The following is a 6,000-nucleotide window of genomic DNA, read 5'->3' as shown; positions in this document are numbered from 1 at the left end:
TTATGTAATAAGGTTCCATGAAAAAATCCTGTTGATTTTGCTCATTTCAAACCTTTGATTTTCAAAAATCTCGTGGTTGAAGATGACACTGTGGTCGTTACCTCGCGCCGAATTCAAATTCAAAAACAATCTGTGTCTAGCTCTGATTGGTTGTTGGGCGCGCGAACCATTTTTAAATGTTAATTTGTTATTTTATTGTTTCAGTGTAGTTTCATATCACAACTGGGCTTGTGGCCCAGTGGGTGAGGAGGTTGATCCCCCCATGAACCCAAGGTCAGTGGTTCAACCCCCAGCGTGTGCAAATCTCATTTATTTTTTTAAACTTGTTTCATTTTAGTTATTTATTTTTCACATTTATTATCATTTTGATTTTATTTTTTTACCCTTCCATTTTTATTATTTTGTAAATATATTGAACATAAACCCCCTTTATTTTTGTCTCTAGAATTTATTGGTGATTTTTTTTATTTCATTTGAACTGTTTTTAATGGACTTATGAGGTCTTGAACTCGTGGACTAATGAAATCTAATTAAGTCATGATATGTTTGGATTAGGGTTGGTTAAAACCTTCCATACTTCAAACCTACAATTGGATGATCAAGTGTTCATCCATGGTACTTTGAAACATGGATAAGTTGTCCCTATTTCAAATAACTTGGTCGTTCAACTTGTGGATGAAGTCTTATTTTGTTAACTTGGATTATCTGATATGTTATGTTTCCTCTTGATTTATACTAACTCACTAACCCCTTTATACTCATTTGTTTATCATATTGACTTGTTAACCTAACCCTACTAACCTTGTGTTATTGTTATTATCATTTTTATTATTCGTTGTTATTTACTTTATATCATCTACATTCAAGTACTCATCATCAGCATTATCATTGTATAAACTCCAGCATGCATGTTTATTGCATCGTCTTTACTTTATTGTTATCATACTCATAAAATCAATAAAAACATGATAAAATTATAAGATCAAAAACAAGTCATGGCACTTAATGAACTTGGACTTAGAGGATCCCATTTAGGACCTTTGCTTGGAGGCTTTTCCATTACTCTTTTTTGACACTTTGTTTCAAACATTTGGGTTTCATCTGTACTTACATACCTATTGTAAGAATGACATCATGGCACCACCTTAGGGGGACATGTTTGTAAGACCATTGTCCTTTGTTTAACATAGTTCACTCTTGCACACACAAGGCTTTCTCTTGGGCTACCTTACAATGAGCTCCTTTATTTTCTTGTTGGTTACTTTGCATTCATGTTGCATAAGCCAAATTTCTTAATCAAATAAATAAACCCTTGATCCAATGCCAAGCGACCTTTTTATAATCAAATTCAAAATACTTAATAACTATGATTAGCATTGTGCGCCACAAGCCTTAAGTGGTGAAGAATGAGTGAGAATGGAGCATTCCTACCCTCACTCTGATTATTTTGGACGCAAGACGCTTGGCTTGTTGTCTAGAATATTCACCTCCTCCCATAGAATTTAGTGCAATCTAATCACAAACTCTTTTCATAAACCCTTGTTTAAGGTAAAATCAACACAATCCATCAAACCTAATTTTTATGCCTTAGGGCACCCACCCTAAAAACCCTTTTCTCAAAGGTAACATTAATCAACACACAAACATTTTCTACTTCAAACTACGGAGCTCTGATTCCTCATCCCCGAATGAGTGATACGTAGGCACAAGGGCCATAATCCTTAGCGAGCACCATAATAAAAAACCAAAACCCCTCACTTTCACACACATACTTTTTGAAAATAAAATAATAATTAGATAAATCCCCATGTACGTAAACAACCCAAATGGGTCCCATGGAATACCATGGACGTGAGGGGTGCTAATACTTTCCCCTTGCGCAACCGACTCCCGAACCCTAATCTTGGTTGCGATACTGATTCCGTATCCTTTCTTGGAACTTCCTATGCGCTTATATTTCTGAGGGTTTTATCAACTATTTCCCCTCACCTCTCTGATAGAGGCACACAAATAAAATTCGGTGGAGACTCCTTTGACTCTTTAGTTCAAATAAGTCTCGATTTTTGTTATCGCGTTTAAACCCCGATGGTGACACCAGCAAAGACTGAATCAAATAACCCTCAAGCCAACAAAGGTCCCTCTATCAGAATTCAGAAATATCATCCAAAGTAACTCCTTATTGGAAATCTTAATGAAGGGATCACCACTAGATCTAGAGATGTGATATCCAATGCTTGCTTTGTCTCAAAGTCTGAACCTAAAGGTGTGAAAAAGGATAAGTATATTAATATTGTAAATGTTGATGATCTAGATTCTGATGATGAGCCTATTGGAAAGAGATTGGCTTCGAGTATTGCTAAAAGATTAAGGAATAGAATATGGAAGGGTGTTGCATATGCAAGCAAGCTATCTAAGGCTCCCAAGAAAAGTGATGTTGTTGGACATGTTATAGGTTGGAGCAAGGTTATAGCTCCTACTAAGAGAAGGAAGAAATCACCTTCAAGTGACTATGAGTATGATGTCGAACAGAATGTCCAAGACATCATGCCTCTAAAGAAAGTTGTTGGAAAAAAGTTCCCATTGACATCATCTATTTTCACTCTATTGAGAATGTTGAATATGGAAGTTTTTGTACCAAAGGATGTTGGCATTGGAAAGAGAACTTGGTAAGGATGCCTTTGAGTGTAAGGAAGTAGTAGGTATTAATGAGAATGTTGATGCAAATGCTGCTACTGAAACAAATGTTAGTTATGACATCTAATATGGGCTGATTGTTGCTTTTGTATTTGATTTGTGGGCCTTTGCCCTGAATATTGCACCTCTATGTGCCATGGTCTGTTCCTCTAACTCACATATTCTGCTACTCTTTTGCTATATTATTTTGTTTCCATTGATGAAGGTCTGCTTGGTTTGTCATATTCTGGCTAAAAAGGGGGAGTAGATAGTGTAGAGATGTCTAGTTATGCTTTTGATTTTTTTTTTGTATTCTCTGTGTGAAGGTTGTTTCTTTGAGGGGGAGTATGTTTTCTGTGTGACAGGGGGAGTTATTTATGTGTTGTTGATCATGAAATTTAGGGGGAGTTTGATTTTGTTTGTGCTTAGGCTGTTGTGTGCTTCTTGTGATGTCAGACAAAATGTCTTGACATTTTATTTCTGAAGGAGACTTGGAGTGTGAGAGTTTATTTCTCTCTATGTCTTTTCTGTGAGGCTGAATTTCTACTACGTATTTTTGATGCATGTGCCTCTGATATATCTTGGTGTTATACCAAGTGTTTGGTTGTTTGGTTTTTGTGCTTGTGATTATTGTTGTTGTTTTATTTTTTCTCCAGCTATATAATGCAAAGGTTGTTTTAGCCAAAATTTGCCAAAGGTGGGAGATTGTTAGGTCTGTGCTTTTATGATTGACAACAATTTTGTTAAAACATATATCACAACAAGATGTTGAGTAAGATGTCATGACATGTTGATCAAACATCTTTACAGGTTTTGTTTTACTTCTTGGAAGAATTATTTTATTATGAGATATCTGAAGATTATCTGAATATTCAGCTATCATATTTGACTGTCCAAGAAGGTTTTTTTTGGAACTCTTGTTTCATTTCCAACTGTGCACTTGTTTCATAAAAAGGGATGTTGAGACATTTTAAGGAAACATTAGATCAGATTTGATTTGATTCTGTAGAAGATTATGAAAAATGGATGTCGAAACATTTGATTTGATTCTGCAGAAGATTGTGCAGTCTGGACGTCGAAACATTTAAGGAAACATTAGATTTGATTATGCAAAATAGATGTCAAAACATTTAAGAAGACATAAGATTTGATTCTACAAAATGGATGTCAAAACATTTAAGGAGACATGATATTTGATTCTGTAGAACAAATGTCAAAACATTTAAGGTGACATCAGATTTGATTTGATCAAATATTATGTAGAACAAATGTCAAAACGTTTAAGGAGACATCAAATTTAATTTGATTTGATTTGATTTATTTTGGTTTTGCTGTATTTTATGCCTAAACACATGCTTACCAAAGGCTATTTAAAGAGGACGTTACTAAATCTAATTGACAAAAGAGAGAGTTGCGTTGGAAATTGTTGTTGTTAGGGTTTAATTGTCGTTGTTATTTGGGAGCCATTATAATATCTCTTTGATACTTTAATTGGACTGGTTTTATTGATTTGAAATTGTGAATCACTCATGAGCTTTTAAGTAAGAGTGTATTTTGTTTCATTGGAAGTGTGTCTTCTGTTCTTTGAATGTTTTCAGGTGTTATCACTGTCGTGCGATTGAAGGGAAGTGAGTGGTCTCATATCTAGGAGAGTCTTAGATAGAAATTCCATGGGTAGTGATTAGGTGAGAAGTTTGTAAAACCAGGGGTTGTTTAGAACTTCAAAAGCAACTTACAGATATGTTGACAAAAGCAATAAAGACTGAACACTTTATCCATTTGAGGGATGAAGTTGATGTTGATTTTAGTTAGTTGAATATGAATTAATGGATGATGTTAGTTGTAATTCATTTCAATTTGCACTTAGAGTATGAATTTGAAATTCATTTAGAGATTTTGATAGTATATAAATTCAGTTGTAACAGATTCTGAAGTAATCAAATTTCTGATTTTGAAAGTTAACTACAAATTCAGTTATATTTTTTCTCTCTTCTTTCTCTTTCATCACATTCTTCATCTTCATTCTTATACTCCAACAAATATGAGATATTTTGAAATAACACCCAAGAAAAATTGTTATGAACACGTATGTTTGGATTCATGATTATAATAAAAAAAATAATTGAGAATTTTTTTAAAAAAATTGGACAAAATTTATTATTTAAATAATAATTATGGAGAATGGTAAAATAATGAAATCTATCAAATAGTTTTCCAAGATATATTTGAAATTTGAAATAATAATTAAAAATAAGAAATTTTAAATTTGCTTATTACTTTATACGGTATGAATGTCAATTTTATTATTATTATTAATCTTTTAAACTTTAAAAATACAATACACATTTTCTTATTTCAAAATTTCAAAATTTTCTTCAAAATTTGCAAAATAGTTTTCAAACATTTTAAAAATTTACACATTGTCTTTTTAAATTTTAAAAACTGAAAATTGATCATATATTTTAAAATTTAAATTTGACTTAAAATAATAAATCATTTTAATATTTCATTCAAACAAAAGAATTATAATTTTTTATGATAAACTTCGAATACAAAATTTTTAATTTCTTTAATTCAACCAAACGAGCAACACATCTTTCATTTAAGAAAAAAAAATTAAAACGAATAATTTTTTTAATTAAATTATTTTGATTGTTTAGAATTTAAATTTTCCTAGTTTTTTAATTAAATCATTAAAACACATCATTAATCTTCAACTAATGTGATCTAGATCTTTTATTAATAGAACCATACTCAATATTACTTTAATATGATTATTCAAGTACTTGTAATATATAAATTTTGAATCTTATAAATACAACTCATTACATTATTAAAAAACAAACTCTTTAAGGATAATTCAAAGTTCGTATTTTTCTCTTTCTCATCTTCATCTCTATTCTTTTATATCTCATTTTAAAATTAATTTACAATTATTGTGAAAATGATGATAGAATGATAAAATATAATTGATTTCTTGATCGGTAAGAAAACTACAAGGGTGGAAAAGGAGAAAACAATCAAAACACAATGAAATTGGTTATAAACTGTTATTCTTTACTTTCTCTTGGGAACAAAATTACAAGTGTTACATAGTAGCAAATAACTTCTATCACCCTAATTAGGAGTTGTCTTCTACAATAACGAGAGACTAATATGTTATTTATAAGAAAACTAACACACTAAATTAAATGACTTTTACACAAGCTAACTTAGAGATCAAACTAACTTAAACAATTGGGCATAACAAACAAACCCAATTCAACATGCTAACAATCCTATCATATTTCGACTACATCATGTGAATAGACTTCGACGACATGCTAA

Source organism: Lathyrus oleraceus, chromosome 2 (assembly GCF_024323335.1).
Source record: "Lathyrus oleraceus cultivar Zhongwan6 chromosome 2, CAAS_Psat_ZW6_1.0, whole genome shotgun sequence".
Lineage (NCBI taxonomy): Eukaryota > Viridiplantae > Streptophyta > Magnoliopsida > Fabales > Fabaceae > Lathyrus > Lathyrus oleraceus.
Note: the sequence above shows the minus strand (reverse complement) of the source record.